Genomic DNA, 26,657 nt, shown 5'->3' on the forward strand with positions numbered 1-26,657 from the left:
ATCAGTATAAATGTGACATCTCTCAGGTAATTCTTGCTTTAGAGCTTGATATACAGTGCACAAATCTGCATATTGACTACTATTCTCTTCTCCCGTAGTGGAAAGCAGCTTCTTAGTTACAGGATTATATGACACTGCCTCCAAATGTCTCTTGGCCCCCAAATACTTGGCTGAACCATCAGAGAACCATACATGCTTCCTGTCCTCAGGGGACAAGGACTCAAATGGCTCACCCCTCCTCACGGGTGACTCTTTTACCTCTGGCACCTCCTGCAGTACCTCTTCACCCAGCACAGGGCCCTGTACCACCTTTTCATGCAGGGCTGTGGTTCCTGCTGGTCCCACTCAGGCCCTGTCCTGTTTGTACAATTTCCAGTTAATGACACTTGCTTCCTGTGTATGTCCTATTCAGTGAGTTTTCGGGGAACTCATCACCCACTGCATTATCAGGATCTTGGGTCTCATTATGCCCTATAGTCATTTGCTCAGTATCCACTAGAGCCCAATAACACACCAGTAACTGCTTTTCAAAGGGAGTATATTGCTCTCCAGCATTTGGTAACTTTTTGGTCCAGAAACCCAGGGGCACCCTCTTTCTTCCCTGTTTTTGCCACATACTCCAGGTTGCATGTTGCCCCTGAACGGTTACATGTAACTCAATGTCTCCTCCCTGTACTGGCCACAAGTCTAAAGCATGATGAATCGCCTCCTTTGGCAATTTAAACGCACACTGCTGATGCTCTCCCCATTCAGACTCATGTTTCTTTCGAATCACCTTGTACAAAGGGACCAAAATCTGACTCAAGTGAGGGATATGCTGTCTCCAAAAGCCAAACAATCCAATGACTCGCTGAGTTACCTGCAGCAACAGCTCCCTATGTCCCTGATTCCACTGAATTCCTAGAAACTTCACATTTTGAGAGGGTCCTGACATCCTATCTGGATTTATCATCTACCCTTTGCTTTGCAAAAGTTCCACAACCCTGTATAACTGAGTCTGCACCTGTTCTTGTGTTTCTCCCTAAATCACCACATCATAGATATAATGAGACAGCTGCACCCCGGGAATGAAAAGTACTTCATCCAGGTGCTCTGCCACCAGCTGGTGACGGATGGTGGGACTGTGTACATACCCCATAGGTAGTCTTAATGGCTTAAATTGTCTTCCAAGGTACGAGAAAGTGAATTGCTCCTGGATCTCAGGGGCCAATGGTATGGAAAAGAAAGCATTAGCTATATCAGTAGCTGCATACTAGGTCTCTTTATGCTTTTGTATCCTTTCAATCAAAGTGATTGTGTTGGGGACAGTGGCAGTCAAAGGGGGTGTATATTTGTTCAATTCTCGCTAACCAATGGTCATTCTATAGCTCCCATCCGGTTTGCGCACACAGGCCACAAAATATTGTTTCACGCAATGTTGACCAGGGCCACCACACCTGCCACTACCTAATCCTGTATAGTCCTACTTATCTCCTCATGCCCTCCCGGGATTCGGTACGCTTTCAAATGAACCACCTTGGTGGCTGGGGGCACCTTCACTGGGGGTATCTTCAAATGACCCACCCTCACTGCTGCCGCTGAAATTTATCTCTCCGATCCAAATTGATAACGCATCCTCCAAATATAAAGTATCTCCCTTCAGAATGTCAATTCCAAGAACATACACTGAGGTACACTATCAAGACAGTGTATACTCTTTTTGGCGTTCTCCCTATTTTGATTTGAACATTAGTCTACATAGCAGGGTTTTCTTTCCACCCAACCCTGTGATGGCGTAGTGCTGACCTGTGAACATTTTCAGATTTCAATATATTAAAGAGGCCTTTGCTCCGGTGTCCACCAAGAAACAAACCTTTTGAACATTTCTATTTTTCCGGTGAATTTCTAAATCACAATGGGGTCTACTATCCTTGCAAGCCCATCCCTGTACCGGAGTTTGGCCTATTTCCTAATCTGATTTAAACCTGTCAACTTTTGCCCAAGTCAGGTCCAGATATATGCTCTCATTCCTCAAAGGAGATTCCTCTCCTTCCCTATTTTCCTCAGTCAACCAGTCAGGGTTCAAACCTTCTTCCTCCTTCCCCTGTGGAGAAACCTTTTTCTCCCTCTGTTTTCCTTCCTCCTGCATCTCTGACCTGCCCTAATTCACTTATTTGTTATCCGGCTTATTCATTTTCCCTGCTCCCCTTCTTTCTATCCAGCCCTCGCTTGCAATAAATCTCCCACAGACTCTTGGTATCTATCCCATCTATCTGTTCTTTGTTGACACCATTCTTAAGTAATGCCAAAAACGTATCTCTCCTAGATACTCTGTTATTGTCTGTACGGCCCTCAGATCTCAAGGCTCTCTCAGGTTTTATCCAGTCTCTCAGCACTCTCTACTCAGGCACTGCTTCAAGTACATTCTTCAATGCTTACTCTGTCTTGTTAATTAAGAGAGTCATTATCACCTGCTTGTAAGCTGGGGGAGCTAACCGAATTATTTTGTTTTGCATGGCACCGTTAGTAGTGCGTCTAACAAATTGTGAACCTCATCCAAGAGATTAGCAGTTTGCATACTTTTTTTCTTGATTCTCTGCATAGCATCTCTCAGTGTGTACTAAGACTTATCATTTGGCAGCTAGTCTGACTGTACGATATTTTTGACTACACCCCATAACTGCCAACTCTAACAGATTAGTTGTTCCTTCATCCTTCAATATTAGCATCCCAATTATCCGGATTCCAGTCTAGCGCTGCTTTAGCAATGGCTAAATTAACCTTCTTTTTGTTAGCTCTTCCCCTGCGTTTTTTGTATTTATATTGAGCTACACGCACTTCAGCACGCTCTGCCATGGTCTGGTAAGTATCAACTTTATCTTGCAGTAACTTATTTTGACATGACAACATTGTTGAGGTATTTTTGGGTCCCTCTAGCTGCCTTTCTAATTGTTCACCTTCCTGTTTTAAATGAACACATTTCTCATGCATTTTCCGATAGGCACATAAAAAGATCCAGTCCCTAAGGCGTAAGATAGATACATATCTTCCTTTTTCTTCTGGAACTTTTTGCAAACAAGCTAATACCTTTGCTGGTTCAGCATCTGTCATACACGCGTCCCAATTCTCACTCAATCCAGCACCGCAAGCCCACTTATTCGCAAGTACATCATACTTCGCTTTTTCCCAACCCAGTATTTCACTTGGCATCTGGGAAATTGTCTTTGTTTTTTTGCCAAACATTTTAAATTTTTTAATCTTTTTCTTCGAATCCTGCAAGTGACGCCCACTTGTGTTGTTCCTGTTTAAACTAAGAGGAAACAATGCCAAAGACTGCAGCGCCCTTAGTTTGAGTAATTAATTTATTAAGGTACTTTCCAGATATCAAATTATAGCACACAGGTATATGAAAATAAGCATTTAACTCAAATGAGGTAAAATGTGTGTATACACAAGAAAAGTCGGAGCAGTTAAACAGTGGCAGACCGAGATGTCCAATGCACATATTCTAAATAATTAAAAGTTAAAATGCATCACCATGAGGGGTAAATTCTTCATCCTAGTCAGCACCACCACCAGGGAACCGTTGATGGCCAAGGTATGAGACATGGGATAAAAATTTCCCCGGGCAGCGCGTCTGCTCCACAGGTGAGTTCCTGTCTTAGCGCCATGCCCCCGTCTTTTAAACCTTAAACAAGCTCCCCTTGGTTACAAAATTAAGCGCTGACTGTACTTGGTCTGTGTCGAAAACTAACAAAAGAAGTGGTCGGGTCCCAATGCACATTCCAGAGACAGAGCTGTACCTTTCTTTGATGAAAGCATTCCCAGCCTGGTACTCTCTTATCATGTCCGCATCCCCCATAATATGCTCCAACAACGTATGACCCTGTTCTGGTGGGAAAAGCAAAAACACTATCTGTGTGGAAAAAAAGCTCTGTGTAGAAAAACGCTGCTCTGCCGCTGTGACGGCGACTGAAGCTAAGCAGACAAATGGAGTCAAAAGTCAAAATGGAGTCAGTGGTTGAATACACATAGCATTACAAACCCTCTCCCCATGCTTTGCAGAAGCAGTCATGTGGAGACCTTTTCGTATACTTCCTGAGTGAGGCAAAACCTCCAATTGTCGACTGCTGCCTGATCAGCCTGTTGTCCATTTGTTTTCCCCTACCTTTTCCCCAGGACCAGGAATAAGTGTGTCTCCAGCCGAAATCGGCCAAGTACCCTGGGGAAAAGTGTCTTTAATCTCCAGCTCATGGAGGTGGGATGGTAGGGGTTGGTTGAAGGGCAGAGGAGGGTTTGGGCGCACAGGGTGTGCGAGTACAGTAACAACTGACCTGCTGGATATCAGTTCATCACGATACGATGTTGGGTGTGAGTGTGTGCGAGTGCGTGCTTTACGAGCCTGCTGATATCCATAGCATAGCGGTGCAGAGTGAGTGTGTTGGAGTGGCTACCTGTGATCAACCGCACTGCAGTGTTGTTGTACATGTTGTTTCCTTGCCGAAAGTTTATCACAGTTGACATTGTTTTTTTATTTTTTTTTAATCCGTGCAGCCTAGGCCCACAAGGCTATTTAAAAGTGCTGGAATTACTTCTGTGTATACATGGTTGCTGTTTTTGTGAACCGGGGTGCACCCTATAACTGTATGGTATTGAAAGGGAATCCTTTATAGGGTGGGTCTTGTGCTGACAATGGTTTGCACTGCATGTAGGTGCTGGGAGGGGGAAGTTGGATTTTTCCCAATTGTACATGTTGCTGATGTCATTTTAACACTGTTGGCCCAATGACTGCTTGTGTTATTTCCGAATGTGATTTATGCCAAGACGTATTTGATGTCTATGTCGTGCTAGTTAAGATGTGTGTTGAATACAAGTCTTCTTAACATACCTAAGGTGTGAAGTCTCTTTTAGTGATGCTAACTGTATTTAATATGTCGGTGTGCCGTGCCGTGCCAGTGCTTTACACATTTCCCCTGTGATAAGCCTGACAGCTCAGTGCCAAGCTACCAAAGGGTGGGCCCAGGTTATACAGTGAGTGTAACCACCTACCCAGATGGGAGTGGTAGGTTCTGCCTGACTAGGGCCTCACCTCAGCCAACCAGAGTGTGCTGCCTCCAACACACTTCTTGCAATGCTTTAATCTCTTCACAGGTATGTGTAGCAGTTAACAAGAGTTTGTCGCATCATTTCCCTCATCTTTAGACTCTTCGTTAAGGCAGTACAATTTAAGTCAGAGTACCTCGCCACCTCATCGGCGTAGCTCTTGCCAAGAGTAACATAATCAGTGTCTTTTCGATGTGCAGAGCGCTTCACAACCACAATTTGGGCAGCCAACTGTAATACATTCAACAAATTGTGCACTTTATCTCCATTTCTGATGGGTGTACCAGTAGAGGTCATAAACCCTCTCTGGGACCATAACTGTCCGTAAACCATGCACAATACAAAATCCATACTGACTATCGGTGAAAATAGTCACCTTCAGCTGTTCAGAAACACAGCAAGCTCTTGCAAGAGCAACTAATTCAGCTACTTGGGCAGAAAAGACTCCTTAAAACCAGGAGGCTTCGACCACAACTGAGACAGTACATATTGCGTAAGCAGCTCTCAGGTTTCGATCCTGGACTCTCAGACAGGAGCCATCAGCAAACATCACATAATCAGATTCGGGAAGTGGAACATCTTGAATATCAGGTTTTGGCTTGGTGCATAGTTCAGTGACATCTAGACAGTCATGATGTCTATGCTAAAAGGGTTGCAGGGTTTAATGTTGTGCACCTCCTCAGGGTGACATGCAGTACTGCCAATAGCTTTTGTCCATAACGAATAAGCCTAGTACTTGTCATATTCAATTGCGGGTTGACAATATTTCCACGGAGTGGGGGACAAAAACATTCAAGGTATGACCCATGACAATGCTTTTGCACTGCTCAGTGCTGTCACCAGCTGCAGCAACCAACTGGAGACAGTAGGGCAAAGCCGAAGCTACAGGATCAGGAGTGGCAGAAAAATAAGCCATTTACCTGTGTGCTTTTATTTTTTATTTTTTTAATGAAAACATATTTTATTAAGTTTTCAGCTTACATACAACAGTAAAGGATGGAAGCCGCTCCCAAACTTACATTGAGATAGATCTTATCGCTTTCCATGAGACTGAGTCAATACTGAGAGAGCTCATCCCTCCCTCTCACAGCAATACAAAGTGAAACATTTGTTGTATTCAGGCATTCCTAGAGCAGGGGCACAATAAAGATTTTCTACCAGCTCTATGAAGACACTTAAGCAGTTGGCATCCAATGGTACTGGATCAGACACATCTTTGTGTGTCAGCCTCTGTAAAGGCTTGACCAAAAGGTAAAAGTTTGGAATCCACTGGCCACAGTAGCCAACTATTTCCAAAAACATTCTGACTTCTTTCTGAGTTGTTGGGGGATTCATTTTCAAAATTCTTGCAACACCTTCCTTGCACCTTTTCTCAATGTGGTGTGGTAATTACAAGACTTCTTTCTTACAGTTCTCAGCTAAGTGGTTCAAGAGGGCAATTGTATTGTACTTACGTTCTACATGAGTATTTAATGCCACTAACAGGTCATCAATAAACTAGATCAGGACTGAGTGAAATGGCATTCCTAGGGACTCCTGGTTCTTTTTTAGAATCTGATTAAAGATGGATGGACTCTCCGTGTACTCTTATGGGACTCTGCACCATTTCAAAACATGACTACCGAAACGAGAAGACAAACTAGCTCTCTTCATGCAACGATATGGAGAAGAACGCCTGGCACAAGTCAATCACACTGAACCACTTGGCTTCACATTGAATTTGAAGCAAGGTCGCTACTGGATTCGGTACCATGGGACAACAAAGAACAACTATCTTATTTATCTTTATAAGGTCCTGGACAATGCAGTACTTTCCACTGGATTTCTGCAGTCCCGCAATGGGAGAGTTACATGAACTTCCCATTATGCCTTTGAAAATTCTCAGTTCAATCAAGGATTAAATCATTGGGGTTATTCCTGCAATTGTTTTGGGTTTCATATTGTATGGTGGTAACCTTAGACACACAGCATACGGTTTTACAGTTTTCTTGATGGGCTCAACACCTTTAATGAGACCTATCTCCTTTTCTGAAAAGCCCTAAACTTCAGGTAATGCAGCATCTCTCAAATCTGGGGGCAAATCATTACAGGTAAACAAGGGAAACAATTTAACACTCAGGGTTTGAGTTGTAATTTTCAATGCCACACCCTAATCATTGGTGTGGTTCTCTATGCCACTTGCTATGCAACTGATGAAATAGCTTACCTTACATAGCAAGTGACGTCCAAGCTAAATCACAGGATTCAAATTACACACCACAAGTTGGTGTTCATCCTTGAACCCTATTTTTACAGGGTCAGTTTCTGTTACTGAGTTGGTCAATTGATGATTTGCAACACCTACCACTTGAATTTTCTTTCCCGAGATGGGTAGGTTGGAAACCTCTGCTGTTCTCACAGTAGAGCAGGTAGAACCTGTGTCAACCAGAAAGGACACATGGTGACCATTCACGTTATCATCGTGGGGACCACTCTGGTCTATCTCTAGGGATGCGCCAAGTTCGCATTTGACCTCCACTGGGCACCATCATTGAGACGTGTCCAAAACATTTCCATCATCTAAATCAAGCAAAGGCAGGCCTCGAAAAAACTACTCACCCACTCGCTATGGCGAGTCATATTTTATAAAGTCGAGCTAGTTTTAGGACATGCTCGCCCCTTCTGGCTAGTTGACAAAAAAGCGATTTTCTGTTTAGTCAGAAAGTGAAGGAGCAATAAAAGATACCTCTAAATCTTGTTCTTGTCACACTTGCTCTGTGTTCAGAGACAGAAATCAAAAGTCAGTTTGTCTTTTTTTCTTTCTGACTGCAGAGTTTCAGGATTTTGTAAGGTGAAGTGTCTGACATGCTGTAAAAAGTGTGAAATGAAAGGCTGCAGGGTGTAAGGATTTTCCTAACACACAACTTTTTAAATAACAAAGTCAACTGTAGATATATTTCAGAATATATGTCAGTAGTTGTCAAGTCCCAATTTGTGTAGTTCTGTGTGATGAAGAAAATAGTTTAATAGGATGAAAACAAATCAGAATATGTTTACTGAAACCCAGTTTTCACAGATTATTAATATACACTACATAGTTTTATTAGTTAAGCTGCACGTTAGTGGGAAGGTTTTTAGACATTTCTTGGAAATATAATGTGTGTAAAAGACTGTGTGTTAGCACATCGTGCTCATGCTTCAGTAATATATTTTTTTAAAGTGACTGTGTTTAAACGTAAACTGAGAAACACTTCTGCCCTTTTGGCAGTGCTATTAGTTAACTAAGAGACACATCATGGATCATGTTTATCCTAAATGACAGCTAGATTCTTATCATACATGGAGCAAACATTTAGTTTATTTAATCAAACAAAATAGTTTTTTTTGTACAGCAGAAATGCCGAACTCACTTATTTGAAAGTGCACTTAGGTGAGAATGAAGGAAAAGGCGACTATAAAATAAAATATTTGCCTAGGTTCACACAATTTGAGACACGTTTGCGGGTCAAGTACATTACAGTTAGGTCAAGTAGATTATTCAAATTACTCGACCTGCAGGTCTAGTAACATTTTTATGAATATCCGAGACCTGAACAGGTGCTGCCTTGCCAGCTGGTTCGAATTCATATTTGCAACCTCATTAAAATTCTTTCAGGAAGCATTTGACTGTTTTTGGGGCATTGGAGCGTGTGGAACTTGCATCTGAGGTCTCTGAAACACATTTGAGTTTTGCACTTGGGGTCTCTGCGCTCTCTGCATTTGAACCTGATTACTATCCTGCATTTACAATAATGCATCTGATTATTTGCAACATTGAGAGGACACTTCCTCTTCCAGTGGCTAAACTGGTCGCATATGTTACATGGGTTAGTTCATTTCAAAGTATCACGTCCACAACTCCATTCTGATCTGAAGGAACACCACGTCCTCTATCTTGTTGCGGAAAGTTATTTCCTCTTTCACCATCAGGGCTCCCTGTTGATACACTCCCTGCATTGCGCCAGTATTTCCTGCAAACTGGGGAGTCTTAATTATCCGCACAGCCTTCAACTGCATCACCATCAGCTTCTCCTTTATCTTTTTTTGTTTTACCTTCAGTTCATCGTTGCAGTATTTTGCATACCGCAGGATCTCATTAATCGGTTTGTTCTGCCAGCAAATCAAGTGCTGCTGAATCATGGTGTTCACTTCAGGTTTCAATCTCTGCACAAATATGAACACAAAATGACCTATATAGTTTGACTCTATGGTATCAGTACCACTCAAATGCTTGAAATCCTGCAACAGTCTTATCTCTCATAATAGGAGTGTATTGACTCCTCAGATTCCTGAGTCGTTGTGTCAATTCCAAGCCAATCAATATCTTTAGGGGGCACTTTTTCTTTCAAAAACGCAATCCCCTTCTGATACTTTCTAATCGCCTCTTCAAAAGCTGCATTTGTCACTGGATCTCTTGGAGGCTGTCTGTTAGGCCAATCAATGGCCATTTTGCGTTCAGTCCACAAATCACTTGGAACCACAATGTCAAACAGTGTATTCAGATCTTCCCACAAACATTTCACTACTCAGTCAGTTTGCCTATACCATTCGACAGGCTTCTCTTTCAATTTTGAGAAATCGTTTCCAAATGACAGAATGTGTCTTCTATTTCAAGGTACATGAACATATCCTCCACCAGGGGTTTCTCTCATAAGAAGCATCTTTCAGTTCCCTTCACTTTAACATTTTTCTGCCGGAGGCACATCTGTTTTCACTTTCTTCTGATCACTCTTCTTTGCCCACAGTCCTTCCCACTTATCTATTGGTCCCCATTTTTGGATGTAACAGATCAATTCTCTAATCTGTAATTTCTTTCCATGAGTTCTCATGTTCAAAAATCCTTATCACTGAATTCTACTCTGTAACTTCGCTGCAATGGCTTTGAACTTTCCAAATATATATCATATCTCTGGACTAATTCAGCTAATGTGTCATAAGCTTGACCTGCACGTTTGGTAATGTCTTTGCACTATTTAAGTATCCATTGCGCTGTATCTAGGGTTCCCATAATCAGCCCATGGAATTAAACTTTTAATCTGATCACATCTAATGGTCTCTCTTTCTTTCTTTCAGCCCTGAAAGCTTTAGGGTGGTCATCCTCCAACTTTTTGCCTGCCTCGCTTTGCTTTTCTGACACTGTTTTTGCTGGTTTTAGGACTCTGCACACTTTACCAGTGCTAAAGTGCATATGCTCTCTTCCTTAAACATGGTAACATTGGTTCATTCCCAGTTGGCATATTTGATTTACTTATAAGTCCCTAGTGAAGTGTACTACATCTGCCCAGGGCCTGTAAATTAAATGCTACTAGTGGGCCTGCAGCACTGCTTTTGCCACCCACTTACGTAGCGCCTTAATCATGTCTTAGGCCTGCTATTGCATGTAAAAGTACTTACCAAGCCTTAAACTCCCATTTTTCTACCTATAAGGCACCCCTAAGATAGGCCCTAGGTAACCCATAGGGCAGGGTGCTGTGTAGGTAAAAGGCAGGACATGTACATGTGTTTTTATATGTCCTGGTATTGGAAAGCTCCTAAATTTGTTTTCCACTACTGTGAGGCCTGCTCCTTTCATAGGATAGCATTAGGGCTACCCTCGTATACTGTTTCAGTGGTAGATTCTGATCAGAAAGGGGTCACCAGGTCATATTTAGTATGGCCAGAATGGAAATATAAAATCCTGCTTATTGGTGAGGTTGGATTTTTATTACCATTTTAGAAATGCCACTTTTAGAAAGTGAGCATTTCTCTGCACTTAAAATCCATCTGCGCCTTACAGCCTGTCTCCAATCAACTCCTGGGCTGGGTTGGTTGACAACTTCCTTGTGCATTTCACCCAGACAACCACAAACACAGGACACTCTGTCACACCTGCACTCATCTGCATACTGAATGGGTCTTCCTGGGCTGGAAGGGTGGAGGGCCTGACACTTACATTTCAAAGGCCAGTGGCCTGCCCTCACACAATGGACTGCCAAACCCCTTACTGGGACCCTGGCAGATAGACCTGTGCTGAAAGGGGAAATTGGGCACTTCAAAACCCCTCTTTGAAGTCTCCCCCCACTTCAAAGACATTTTTGGGTATGTAAACTGAGTCTCTGACCCCCACCAACCCAGACACTTCTGGACCTGAACCTGCAACCTGTCAAGAGGAAATGCCGGACTACCCAAAGGACTCATCTGGACTGCTTTGCTGAGAAGAACTGCTGCCCTGCTGTTGCCCTGCTGCCCTCTGACTTTGCTTAGAAGTGCTGTCCAAGGGCTTGGATTGAGCTTGCCTCCTGTTTCCTGAAGTCTCAGGACTAAAAAGACTTTACCAGCTAGCTTTTTGCTAGTTTCTGACTTCAGTGACTCCGGAACGACTTCAGCAACACCAACAATGCTGCAGTCTGGTCCCGGCCCGTGGACCTCGCTGCACGCAATTACTCTGGTCTGGTGGCTTAGTGGACTAATGCGTCCACAGTAGGGGCCTGTGTTTGACCTCATGGTCACAGGTTCCAATCCCGGCAGGTTCACTCAGCCTTTCATCCAAAATTCTGAGGTCGATAAAATGAGTACCATTGAGTTGGGTAACAATAAACATCTGTTATTCAGCGCCAAGATGCCTGCGGGTGAACGTGCGCTTTACAAATACACATGTTATGTTGTTATGTTATGTTACTCTGGCCTGCAACGCAAGTCCGGCATTGCTGCAACCCTGCTGACATCCCTCAGGGTCCACGCGACACTGTGATCAACACATCACTTCCTGACGGACACGAACCAACGACCCCGCTGGGTCACAAAGGGCCGACCCATCGCAGATGCTGCCGATTCAACTCCCCCGACCACCGGACGGAACCAATGCCTCATCTCCACCTGCTTCGCAGAGTGGAACCAAAGCCTCATCTCCGACGACGCCGTAAGATACTGACGCCGTACCAACTCGAGCGATGCCTCTCTCAGACTCCATGCAATGCCATTGTCCTTCGTTTCCAAAGGTACTGTACCTGGGGGTCCGTATGACCCCATGACCGGCACCGGTGGTGTTGGATTGTTGGGAACAACTCCGTCAATGATGCTGTGATAGCCCCAGTTGGAGCTATTATGTTTTCTAGGCACTTTAGTTGGATTTCATCTTTAAAAATTCATAACTCTGCTTATGTACATTGGATTTTCATAGTTGTGACCTTATTGTATTCAGATAAATATTATCTGTTTTTCTAAACCTGTGTGGTGTATTTTTGTGGTGTTTTCACTGTGTTACTGTATGATTTATTGCACAAATACTTTACACATTGCCTTCTAAGTTAAGCCTGACTGCTCAGTGCCAAGCTACCAGAGGGGGGCACAGGATAATTTAAATTGTGTGTGACGTACCCTGACTAGTATTGTGGTTCCTACTTGAACAAGGGTGTATACCTCTGCCAACTAGAGACCTCATTTCTAACATGCTGCAGTTCACATTTGCTGTTGCTCCTGTGGCACCCAAATTATCCAACCAATCATTTAACTCCTGGACTTTAAAACTTTTTAAACTGATTGGAGTATCTGATAATGCTTCTCCTCTTGAAGGACACACATTTGCCTGATCTGGAGTATTTGCAATATACATTTCTTCTTCCACAGAGTGAAAGAGCAACCTTCTATTCAGGTACTACAACCAATGTGCAGGGTAAGTTCTGTTTGAGGCACAATATATGGTGAGGATCTCTGAGGAATTCTCGCTTCAGGGGTAAATCCTGTCTGAATTGTCATTGGAGTTGGATCTAAAATGTGTGTAGGAGTCAGGGGTCTTGGAAGTGAAAGAACTCTTTCAATCTCTGAACCACTCGCAGCGACAAATCCTTGGGCACTTGCTGAAAAGGCAACAGTTGGAGAAATTGGTGTTTTCGGGACATTCAAAATAACTGGAACATTTGGGACGTTCAGGACAGCTGGAACATCCAAGACATTCAGTGTATGTGGAATATTTCCTGGCATACCTGAATCATACAGAGGAACAACTGGACCTATTGTCACGGGAACTGCTAGTGCATCTGGACTAATGTAGTTCCTCTGATTCTGTGAAATCGCCATCTCTGAACTCTGTCCTGTAAAAGTTGTATTTAAGCTCTGTCTTGACTGATTTGTTTCAAGATCTTGTCCTGTCACATTCATATTTGGGCTCTGTACTGTCTGCACTGATTCTGTTCAATGGGTGCAGTAGGTACCTCAAAGGTCACATTTCTCAATGTTTTACCTGACACTCCTGTCTGTTCAGAATTGTGTGGAGGTGGACGATTTAGCAACAAGTGATTTATAAAGTTATCGTCGTCTGAATCACTTTCATAGATCTCCGCCTTTTTCCTCAGTCTCCTTTACCTCTTCTGCCTTTTCTGTCTTTTTTTACTCTTTAGTTCAGAACTTTCTCCTTCACTCCTTAAGGCAGAATACAGACTGGTTCCCTTATGATGTTTGCTCTCCAAGCTTTTTGATGTTTGTCCCACCTTGCTTCTGCAACAGTCCTTATTGCTTTCTTTACTCTACCATCATAGTTTTCTTTCTTTCTCTGAAGAGCTATGTGTTCCCAAGTATTAAGTGCTTCAAACTGCATGTGTCTTGGAGGCGGTCTCATACCATAACAAATTTGCCTCAGTTTCTCAACAATTCTCAAATTAAATGTTCCATAGCAAGGAAATGCTAGTGCACCTTCTTTCGCAGTAACCTTATGCCACTGTTCAGGCCGCAAACATTCATGAAGACCTTCGGTGGACATGACATAATAACCTGGAGTACCTTCAGGTGGAGTATCTAATGCCTCTCTTACTGGAACAAGCGCATCACCTCTTATTACACTTTTCAGTGCTTTAAAGAACTTCATTTTCAACTAATATTTCAACAATTTGACTTTTTGTCCGTAATCAGGAAGTACATTTGTTCCTACAATCTCTTTTTAAAATGTTCTCAACCAATCACAGCACAACACTTTGACTTAGGCCCTCATTATGAACTTGGTGGTAATGCCTGACCCCCGTGCCAACGGTGAACAGAAGGTCGCCAGTGGCGGTGGACTGCACACCGCCAAATAACGATGCCAAAAAGACAAACCTCCCAAAAATCCTGCAACCTCCACCCACCGCCAGGGCCAACGACGGCAGAAAGGCAGTACACCCCACCCCACCACCACCATGCAGACAAATCCTCCGCCCACCAAATAGAGATGCACAAATCAGCTTGGCGGACAGTGAATGCCGAACGACCATTGGCGGTACGGACCGCCACGGCCAGCAGTGGGACCCAACAACAAATGCACACATTGGCAAGTTTGAAACTCACACACCTGACACACATCCACAACAATATAAAACACTCCAAAATCCTTTGCAACACCAATAGCACAGCTCAATAGTTGATATTGACAACACAACACGCATACACTGAACTCAACATCACACAAGTCACACACACAACAGCACCCTCACCAATACACCTACAGCACACCACCCACAACACACACCATGTGTTTTGCTTTCACTAATGACCGAGCTGACAAAAATCTCTGGAATGCACTTCTTAGTTCAAAGAAGACATTTATTATTACTTCATCACGATGTGCCTAAAAAGAGATTAGTAGGTCGAAAGCACATGTTTAAAAATAGTCACAGCAATGAAAGGAAAATATATCAAAGTGATTCTCAACTGTAATGTACACAGAAAATATTTGTGATTATATTATAGCATAATTGCAAAGCAAAAAACAAAGTAACAATTCATCACCGTAGGGCCTGCCAAGCTCTCCATCTTTCTCATGCCAGCAAGAAGATGACCCCATTCAACGGCGAGAAAGATATCCACCCTCACAGGACAAGTGTCAGGCATTTGATGTCCAATCCTGACCCAGGTTTTCGAAATTCCCTCGCTACTGAGCAGGGCCACCTCTTTTTTAGCTTAAACAACCAAAGAAAGAGCCTTCTAGAAGGCCTTCCCCTCTCAGATGGAAATATTCAAACATGCTGGGTACCGTACGTCCGAGTTGGAAGAAAAACGTTGAAAACTGGCCAGCCTTTGAAGGCTCTCCTCCTAAGGTCGACCTGTTCCCTACACTGAAGAAAACAAAAAATAAGTGCTCTCTTATCATGAACTGTTCTTGTTCGGTGAGGAAGAAATATGAAAAAACAAGCTTAGTTTACCATGTGGAAAAACACAGCTCAACTGCAATGTCTCAAGCCACGTTAAAGCCAATAGGCAGCTAAACTGAATACAAAATGTAATCTGCAACTGGTGAACACTGAACAACTAATATGCAAAGTGGTGAAACACAAAGTCAGTGGTCAGACACATCTATTTTCATTACACAATGGCACCCCCTAAGCACCCTGCTTCATAGACAGGGAGCTAAGAACCATGGTGGATGAAATACTCAGGGTCGAGCCACAACTTTTCGGGGCGCAGGTGCAGTTGACACCCGTGGCCAGGAAGATGGAGCTATGGCAGCGGATAGTCAACAAGGTCAATGCAGTGGGAAACCATCCACGCACAAGGGAAGACATCCGGAAGAGATGGAACAACCTGCGCAGGAAGATTCAGTCTATGGCACCCAGACACAACATTGCCGTACAGAAGACTGGTGGTGGTCCCACTCCTCCTCCCCCCGAATACACCAACTTGGAGGAGAAGGTCCTGGCTATCCTGCACCACAGGGCCTCACCGGACTCACTGGAGTACTGGATTTGGGTAAGTCAACTTCAATATCTTCATATTCACCACCTGCAATGCATGTACCACCCCACCCCCTCACTACCCCAAGGAACCCATCCGCTACCCAGTCCACAACACCCACATCCAAGTTCCCTGCATGCCCAGAATCCCACAAACAAATCTCCATCCAGCCCCCTGTGCACAGTCACCTACCCCTGCATGGAATCCCAGTGTCACAACAGCACACACAATGCACTTCCACCCCTCACACAAAATGCAACACAGTGTACAAGAAGGGACCTTGCATGCCACTATGGGGGAATATAACATGTCTATTCCCCCACACACCTGCACCACCACCCATGCCACCAGAACGGAGACGTCAAGGAGTGCCAGCCCTCCACCTGAAGACGGATGGCCCACTCAGGAGAGTGCAGAGGGAGTCTGGACACAGAGGAAACCCCTAGCCCATCACACAGTCCTGGACTGTCATCCTCCAGAAGCCCCACCCAGGATACCACTGGCACCCCTACCACTCAGCCACCATCATCAGCTCTGGCCAAACGACCCCACATCAATGTCTCCCGGCCACGGACTGGCTGCCCACATGTACAAAGGCCAGAGTCTTCACCCACCAACAGGCAGGATGATGAAGGGTGATGACCATAGGATGGATGCAGCAGCCCGGGAGGTGATATCTGAGGTCATGGGAGCACACCACCATACCCAGGACAGGATGGGCCAGATCCTTGCCACCCTGGAGCAGAATCAGAGGCTGCAGATAACACACCACCAGGAGGCTATGGAGCAATGGAAACAGATCAATGCCACCATGGCCTCCATTACAGGGGTGCTGCAGCACCAGTACCACAGCCAGCCTCAGTCCTCCACCCACCTGCAAGCCCCTACCACTAGCCAGGACACTGCCCTGCATTCTACATCTGCAGCATCCACTGGACTGGAGGCACAGCCAGAGGACACACAGGATCCAGCACCCCTACTCCTGCACCCCAGCTGCACCTTCGCAAACATGCCCTCAGACCCAGATATGCCTCTGAAACGTCAGCCAAGACCAAGCCCAGCACTAGGAAGTGACTCTGCCCTGAACTGTCTCCCTTGTGTGCCACTGAGCTACCTTGTTGACATGCGACTGCCATCACATCATCATCCAGTGGCCACATGGACCAAACCCAGTGCAACCAACAGCTGAGCATACGTACCCGAGTATGTTTTTTCACCATGTTGCCACTCCCTTTCACTGTCTCAACACTTATGTATTATATTGCCATTGAATAAATACACATATGCACTCAAATCGTATGTACCTCATCAATATGAGATATCATATATGCAGCAGACCACCACTATCTTACGCACCTTGTCAGGGACATAGCACAGGGATCGCCCAGAATCACCTGCAAAAGTGGGCGAAAGAGGATTTGAACAAACAGCCTTTACTTGCATACAGCCTGGCTGTCAGATATGTGACTTATCCAGTGACATACACACTCCCCTATGAGCCAACCTCTGTCCCCTTGTAGTTGTCCCATCATGTGTGGCACAATGCTGTTTCTCAGGGCAAATAAATCATGGACTGATCCTGGGAACCTGGGATTGACATGTGATATGTACTGATCAGCAGTACACACCAATTGTACATTCATGGAGTGAAAGTTCTTACGATTCCTATACACCTGTTCTTCACTCTGAAGAGAGCTATGTGGATTCCATCAATGCACACATCACATGGGGGGATATTAGCGAAGGCATAGAATCCGGATTTGATGGCGGGGAGTTCAGCCCTTTGGGGAAACTTGACATAAGTTTGCAAGTGGTGAAGGAAGGCATCTAGGATTTTTTACAGGATGTGGCTGAACATTGGCTGTGAGCCCCCTTCAGCCATGCCCATTGTCACTTGAAATGAGCCCGTGGCCTAGAAATGGAGCACAGATAGCACTTGGACATTTCTAGGGATGGCATGCTGATTCTGATTGGCCGGCTTCAGAACAGGATCCATTACTGCACAGAGGTCATGGATTGTAGCTCTATTGAGTCGGTAGGTGATAATGATGTGACGTTCCTCTATAGAGTACAGATCTACCAGGGGTCTGTATACAGATGGGACCCTCCCTCGCCACATGGGTCCGTACCTATGGGGGAGGAAGGAACACATTCTGAGTGTCAACATACAGTTGCATCACATGATATAATTGTACTTTTCAAAATGTGTCACGTAGATAACACACACAAATGAAAGAATTAGGTACACCGCCAGGCAAATGTGTGCTGAGGTTTCTCTGTCATAATGGCATCACAGTGTGGACACACTTCCAAACATGGGTGCATGTGGGGATCATAGAATCATGTCAGCAAGCGACGAAGGGGAGAGAGAATGGAGCCCTAGATGAGGCCCCTGGCCAGGCTATGGAGACGTGGTGGGAGCAAAATGGCAGCCTCTTGCAATCCAGGTATGATAAAGTGGAAGTGACATCATTCCGCTTCCGTTAGTCGTCATGGCGGAAGGCGGTGAACCTGATCATTGTATTACGTGTTTGTCAATGGGGAACCTTGGCCAACCATGATCGCAGCTGGCGGTGACGGAGCACACCGCCGCGGTACCTACCCCATTTTGTCAGACTCTTGACACTTGACTCCTGATTCACATGAAGGGTAGTACTTCACTGCGTGTGCTGCTGTATCCTGACTCTGGTCCCTGAGATGGCGCGTGTGACAGGGGAATGGGCCCTGGCCCTCACCGCGTAGGAGCTGGAGAAGCTGGTGGACGGGGTCCTACCCCTGTATGCGAAGTTGTATGGGCGACCAGAGGAGCAGGTGAGTTGCCATCTGTCATCCGTAGATGTGTGTAGTTGTGGCAGATGCCTGTATGCATGTGTGTAAGATGTGTGACTGCGCAGCCGTAGTTTGTCTGGCACGTTCTGCCTGTAATTTGTTCAAATGCATGTCAACAATGGCCGTTCCATATGGAACAGCATGGCATTTTATACGGTTCACCCATACTAACGTCTGTTTCTTTGCTCTGTGTGTCCCATGCAGGTCAGCGCCCATCAAAAGAAAGGCCTGTGGCAAGCCATCGCCAAGGAAGTGTGGACCCTGGGAGTCTACAACCGGCGTAGCACCCACTGAAGGAAGCAGTGGGAGGACCTGAGGCGCTGAGCCAGGAAGACCGGAGAGGCCCAGCTGGTGAAGGCCTCCCAACGAGGAAGGGGTGCGCGTCGGACCCCGACCCCCCCTGATGGCCCAGATACTGGCGGTGGCCTATCCAAATTTGGATGGGAGCTTAAAGGCAGCACAGCAGCCACAAGGGGGTGAGTGGCAATACTGTTGTGGTACCACTTTGATGGTTGAATTTGGGTGCTGTGGGATGTTTGCCTTGTAGTGCCAGGCACTTGTGTGTCCCTGGAGTCCTGCCCCCTCCAAGTCCTTGGCATGGTGTAAGAGCTAGTTTTGGCAAGCTCTATAGGCCTATGATGGGGTCCCCTTTCTGTCACCTGGTATTCATTGTGGTCTTATGGATTTGTGAGTGCATTGGCTGGGCATGGTCTCTCATGGTTGTACTTCATACAGTGTATCAGGGTTGTGTTTCATGAGGATTATTTGGTGTATTCTGGGGTCATGCCCACTAGTCAGGGGCACATCCATAACTTATGTTGTTTCTGCTGAGGGTGTGTGCCTGACCTGAGTGGGAGTGTGTGTGAGCCAAAATGTACATATATTCAGGATTTGACATTGTTATTTCTTGTTTTGTTTCCCCACCCCTGTGTTCTTGTGTCCTTTGTGTACATTAGCATCATCTGACGAGGGAGCTGAGGCACTGGCGAGTGGGGATGCAGCAGCCCACGGTTCCAAGGAGGCAGAGTCTACTGCCGCCAAGGGGACGAGTCGGTTGAAGGGCGAGAGGAGTACCACGGGGGAGGCAACTACCACAGGAGGTAGTGACTCTGATACCTCCTCCGATGGCAGCTCCCTGGTGGTGGCGGACCCTACTGGGCCCACCCATTCTTTGTCATCTTCCGCCCCTCCCCATACCATCACTGCCCTCCCAGTTGCTCCCCAGTGAGTTGCACATGCTCGCTCACCCAGGAGGGTGGGCGTCTCCTTCGCCCCAGGCACCTCATTTACCGCCCCAGTCAACCCTGCTGCCCTCATGGAGGACGCTGTTGACCTCCTGAGAACCATCTCTGTAGGGCAGACAACCATTGTGAATGCCATCCAGGGGCTAGCATCCCAGATGCAGCAATGCAGTGCATACCTTGAAGGCATTCACGGTGCCATGTCTGGCCTTCAGAGATCTTATCAGGCTCTGACCTCCTCTTTGACAGCAGTCAGTGTCCCTGGTCTTTCCACCCCCCCCCCCCACCACCTCTACCCCTTCCAGCACAGACAGCCATGCACACAGATCAACACACAAGAAGCACACAGAGAAACACAAGCACCACACTTCCCACCACAGACAGGCACACACCCAACATACCAAAGCACACACAACAACATCCACTTCCCCCAGTGTGTCAACCTCCCCCGCCACCCTGTCTTTCACCTCACCATGCACACCCACACGCGCTGCACCCTCAGTCACTGCTGCTGCCCCATTCATGCAGTCACAACATCTTACATCCACACATGCACCCTTGACATCACACCTGCACTCACCACTACTACATTTACAGACACTTGCAGCACACTCACCAGATCTGCATACAGCCAGACAACATCCATCTACACTGGCAGCCTGTCCACCTCCCCTCCTCCCAAAACACATCAAACATTCGCACACATCCACACCACACACATCCAACACACATCAGCATACAATACAGGCACCTGCATCCACATCTGGCACACGTACACCTGGTACGAGCACTCCCTCAACCTCCACTACCAGAACTGCCTCCAAATCTCCTCCAACTGCACCTAAGAAGCTTTTCCTATCCTGTGTTGACCTGCTTGAACCCACTGGCACACCCCGTCTTGTCCCTAACATGCCCATGTCCTTGCCCAGTCCACTCCTTTCTCGTCCAAGTCCGCCCCAGTCCGACCTTCCCATTCTCGTGCCCCTTCCCCAGAAAGGAAGAGGCCCTGTGTTGCCCCAGGTGGCTCTCCCAGCCCCCGGTCCAGGCCCACTCCCCCTCCTTCCAAGGGCAAGCCCAAACCCCCTCCACCTGCCAAACCTAAGCCCAAGACCCACCCTTCCAGACCTAAGTCTCCACCTGCCACCCCCTGCCCCTGTTCCCGGAGGTGCCTGGCTGCCCCATTGATTCCCCTTTCCATTGGTGTACCCTTTGCACACATGGGAGTCAAGTTGGGGCTACATTGGCCCTTCAGGGACTTAATGATGGACTGGCCAATGGCCTTATTTGGACATTACTTTTGTTCCTTAAAATAAAATTTAAGTGCCCAGTAGTGCTGTTGGCACAATATTGTGACATTGTTCAGTGTTTCACTGTGGGGGTGTGGTGTGCACATGTGTGTACATTGGTGCAGGTGTGCAGGTCTTTGTTGGCTTGTGTCTGGTAAGTACATCTTGTTATGGTATGTATGGCTTGGGATGTGAGAGGGGTTGGCAGCGCGTTGTGGGCTGGGTGTGTAACTGTGCCCTTTTTTGTACTAGGCTGCGGTACTTACCGTCGTCGTCTGTCGTCGGTCATGGTCCTGGAGGAATATGGCAAGGAGTAGCAATGGCATTATTTCCAACTCTCGCTCCATGTCTGTGTCGGTGTGTACTGTGTACCTCAGATGAGTGTTTCCTTTTATATTGTTAGTTTCCGCCACACTTTGTCTGACGGTGGTTCCCGCCCCGAAACTGATGGCGGTCTGGTGTTTCATTATTAGGTGGGCGGGTAGGGCCTTTCCGCCGACCTGTGGGCGGTCTCCGACCTCCTCAGTCCTCGTGGGGACTACAAAGATGGCGGTGTGTGGATGGACCGCTACTTCTTTCCCGTGTGCTTTGTTATTTGGCGGTCCTGACCGCCAGCCTGTTGGCGGTAGTTACCGCCACCGCCAGCATTGCAGTGTTTACCGCCATGTTAATAATGACCACCTTAGTCTACTAAAACCAGCGCGGCTTCACACCAACCGACCCAATACCAGTGCAACACAGTGTGACGTCAGTCGCACTCCTTGCAGCAGTTCACCCTCCTTTACAATTTCTCTCACAATCACTCTTTCACACAAACCTAATGCAAAAATAATAAGAGCAAAAACTAACAACAGATGTCTGTTTTACTGCAGGATAGGGAAGTCAACATTTCAAAAGCAATACAGAGATACACTTTCCGACTATGTATTTACACTTATACTGCGAATGAGACTCGACTAGCGGATCTCAGTCGGATTGGTATAGCTCCTCCCTGTGCGCTCAGAATTCACTTCTACCAACCACCCAGACTCACACCAAAAATACTACTGGCACATCTCACAACCAGCACATTACACTGCATACCATAAATTAACCATGAGTCTTCTACACTTGTCCGTTATCCTGGAATGTTAGGCCACAACGGACCCATTCAACAACTTTAACTGCTTAGCAGAAAGCGCCACACACATTCAACAAATTGGAAAACTCTGCAAAACATTTCACATCACGCTTCACTGTAATCTTAAAGGCACTGCAAAGTGCAAACCCTATTAAAACTCACACATCCGCTGCAAAAGAACAATGCTGGATTCCCTTCAATCGATGCAAACCATAGCACCAAAAATATGGGATTAGGATGGAAAATCTGCATTAAAGGATCAGGGAATCCTCAACACTATGCCTAATTATATCCAGAGCTTAAAGTATGGACTATTTCAGGTTTCTGATATCCTAACAGTTGGAATAGTGAGCTGAGATACACTTTTCAATCAACAAAATTGATTGCTTACTATAATTTGTGACTGAATATTAAAGCAATATTAAAGAATAATTGATTTAAAAAAAGAGGCAGGTTAGAGGAGAATAGGAGAGGAGGTGATCTCTGACATAAGGTGAGGGTAATTTACTGAGATACTACAAATGTGATTAAGGTCGACAGGCATGTAAATTAGAGCAGGTAATATTCAGCAAGAGGAGGTATTTATTGGTTAGAAAGTAAGGAAAGGGTCATTGGAAGCAAAAAAAGGAGAGGGACCAATCAACATTTTTAAGTCCAGGTCAATTTGTCACACAGGTTTTTATGAATATAGTGGTAGGAGGCATTGTGCAATCGCATGCAATCCGAGAATGTAAAACTGTAGAAAGAAACATTATTTCCATGTGTTAGTCCTATATTAAGGACTTTTTTTTATTTGACTGGGCAAATCAAAAAATGGTTCCATTGCATTTGTATAGTGCTTACTACCTTTGATGAGGCACTGAAGTGCTTTTCAGATAAGTAGCATGCCACTTCCCGGGCCCCTGTGATAGTGATTCAGGGAAGGTTAATTGGTCCTTGTTGGACTTTTGCTTATGCAGGGTCATCCCCAGTCTTTTTTCGCCTCCTGCCTCCTATTTTTTCCTGACATGTTGCTGTTGGCTTTTCAACTCTGAGCACTTTACCACTGCTAACCAGTGCTAAAGTGCATATGCTCTCCTGTTTAAATTGTATGTAAGTGGTTTATCCATGATTGGCATATTTTATTTACTAGTAAGTCCCTAGTAAGGTGCACTAGAGGTGCCAGGGCCTGTAAATCAAATGCTACTAGTGGGCCTGCAGCACTGGTTGTGCCACCCACATAAGTAGCTCTGTAATCATGTCTCAGACCTGCCACTGCAGTGTCTGTATGTGTATTTTTACACTGTAAATTCGACTTGGCAAGTGTACCCACTTGCCAGGCCTAAACCTTCCCTTTCCTTACATGTAAGGCACCCCTAAGGTAGGCCCTAGGTAGCCCCAAGGGCAGGGTGCAGTGTATGGATAAGGTAGGACATATAGTAATGTGGTTTATATGTCCTAACAGTGAAATACTACCAATTTCGTTTTCACTGTTGCAAGGTCTGTCTCTCTCATAGGATAATATGGGGGCTACCTTTAAATATGATTAAAGTGTAGATTCCCCTAGAGAGTAGATGGACATGTGGAGTTTGGGATCCCTGAACTCACAATTTAAAAATACATCTTTTAGTAAAGTTGATTTTAAGATTGTGAGTTTGGAAATGCCACTTTTAGAAAGTGAGCATTTTCTTGCTTAAACCATTCTGTGACTCTGCCTTGTTTGTGGATTCCCTGTCTGGGTCAGTTTGACAGTTGGGTTGTTTTTCACCTCACACCAGACAGTGACACAAAGGGAGCTGGGGTGTGATCTGCATTTCCTGATTAGCTATCTCTGCTAGGAGGGAGGGGTGGAGTGGTCACTCTCATCTGAAAGGACTGTGCCTGCCTCTGACAATGCTGTCTCCAACCCCCTGGTGTGTGTCTGAGGCCTTGCCTGGGCAAGGCAGGATTTCACAAGAAGGTGTGAGTCCCCTTTGAAGGAAGGTGACTTCAAAGACTAAAATGGGTATAAGAAGGGCACCCAAACTTACAAACTTTAGAAACACTTCTGGAATCAAGAGGAACCTCTGCCTGGAGAAGAGCTGATCGCTGAGGAACAAGTGCTGCCCTGCCTGTGACTGTGCTTTGTGGAGCTTTCCTGCAGTGCTGCTTCTGCCAGAGTAAGAGGGCAAAGACTGGACTTTGTGTGCCTTCCATCTTGAAGAAGAAATCTCCAAGGGCTTGATGTAGAGCTTGCCTCCTGTTGTTGAAGTCTCAGGGATAGCAAAGACTTCTTCCTGCTAGCACCTGGAGTCTCTGGAGAGACCCCTACTCTGCTCGGTGGTGCCCTTCCAGTTCCTGGGACCCTGAAAGGAGAGGCTGGCAGCCTAAGGACAAAAATACACGCACCGAGCGCCGTGCGGAGAAAAGATCGACGCGAATCCGATCGCGGCTGAGAAAACGACGCGACGCCGGCTCCGCAGCTGAGAAACGACGCCGCAGGAAACGCGACCGGAGAATCGACGCCCGGAGCAGGAGAAACGACGCGCAGCATCGCTGACGAAGGCTGAGAGATCGCAACCTGCGCCGCGGGACTTTCGGACCATCGCGTGGCTGGCTTTTTCGACGCGCATCGCCGTGCCGAGTTGTTTTCGACGCATATAACCGTGCAGGGTTATTTTCGACGCACACCGCCCGTGCTGGGTTATTTTTGACGCAAACCAGGTACATTTACACGCTAGCAGCGCTAGTGTGTTGTTACAACTACCTAAAGACTCTTTTTATTTTAAACCTTTAAAAAATCATAACTTGACTTGTGTATGTTGGATTTTTGTCGTTTTGGTCTTGTTTTGTCTAGATAAATATTTCCTATTTTTCTAAACTGGTGTTGTGTCATTTTGTAGTGTTTTCATTAAGTTACTGTGTGTGTTGGTACAAATACTTTACGCCCAGCACTCTGAGGTTAAGCCTACTGCTCTGCCAAGCTACCAAGGGGGTAAGCAGGGGTTAGCTGAGGGTGATTCTCTTTTATCCTAACTAGAGTGAGGGTCCTTGCTTGAACAGGGGGTAACCCGACTGTCAACCAAAGACCCCATTTCTAACATTGGTGACCAGCGGTCGGGATTGGACTTGTATTTGTACTTGACATACAGTAATTAAGTGTACACTACTGTTTTGATCTCAGACCACTACGTGACCACATACTACTTGTTTGGTGATCTTTTGATTTTTCTCTTAAGGACTCTTTTTATTCTACTTCCATGATTTTGCTGATCCTTTGACTGATTCTTTTTACTTCATTGGGAAATTATTTTTTTCTGCCTTTTGGAACTTTGCACTTGTGACCATCATGTCTCAATCTGGAGATGCAACAGCTGGAGCTGTGCTTGAAACGGAGAAACTGAAGGAGTACTCAGTTGCTCAATTGAAACAGTTCCTTAAAGATCTTGACTGTCCCACTGAGAGCTCCACCAGGGAGGGGGAGCTGCAACAGGCACAGAGGGCCTGGGTGACAATCAAGAAAGCTGGAAGGCACACAGAGGAGGAGAATATGGGGGGGGAAGTGCAGAGGATACACAGTGGTGTAGTGGAGGAACCTGTTACGTCTGGGGGGAGGGTCCCCAGGAGGGGTGGCAGGGTGTCACCCAAGGGTCTGACTCCTGAAGATGTACAGGACAGACAGGCAGAAAGGGTTCGCCGGTTGGAGGCAGAAAAGTTGAGGGTGCAAAGGGAGTATGACAAGTGGGAAAAGTTGGAAGAAAGGAGGAGGAACTTAGAGATTAAAAAAATGATTTATGCTTACGAGCTTAAATTGAAAGAGCTGGAAGTCATGAGGGCTGAGTCCAGCTGGAATGGTGGCAGCAACAATTGTATATCCAGTGATGCTGCAGAAGTGCACATGCCCAGAGAGGTGGTGCCCTACTTGAAGGAGGGAGTTAACACACGCCAGGAGGTTCAGGGGTATGAGGTAGCTCCAGTGATGCACAGGGTCTCTGAGGTGGATTGGGGAACTGGCATGGGGAGTCATATTCCTACTGGTGGGAGGGACACTCTACTGACTCTAGGTGAGAGTGACAGGGAGAGGGGTTCCCCCCAGGTAGAAGTCCTGGTTATGGAGTGTGAAAACATCCCAGAAGAGTGTGGGTTGAGTGTCAGGGACAGTCAGGTACTGTCTCACCAGTCTCAGGAGGGTGATGTGGGGTGCTTTTTCAAAGCGGAGTCACTGGATGGTTGGGTGAAGGGTACTTTGGTTAATTCATGCGAGGGGCTGAGTGATGTAATTGCTGGAGAGCATATGTCTAGTCCTTATTTTCCAGAGCTATGCCAACACCAGGTGGAGTGTGAGTTCTCTGACCCCAGGGAGCTTACAATGGAGGCAGACTTCTGGGTGAGTACCAGAGAGTCTGAAGAGGCATTTGGGGGTGCTCCTGAGAGGAGTGGTCTAGG

At 46.0% G+C, this 26,657-nt stretch overlaps 1 protein-coding gene across 2 annotated transcripts in view; it reads left to right on the plus strand.

The window, feature by feature from the left end:
* RCBTB2 (RCC1 and BTB domain containing protein 2) overlaps window positions 1-26,657 on the plus strand; it is a 463,444-nt gene that overhangs the window by 16,920 nt on the left and 419,867 nt on the right. The window lies entirely within an intron of this gene.

The sequence above is a fragment of the Pleurodeles waltl genome, chromosome 8, assembly GCF_031143425.1.
Source record: "Pleurodeles waltl isolate 20211129_DDA chromosome 8, aPleWal1.hap1.20221129, whole genome shotgun sequence".
Classification (NCBI taxonomy): Eukaryota; Metazoa; Chordata; class Amphibia; order Caudata; family Salamandridae; genus Pleurodeles; species Pleurodeles waltl.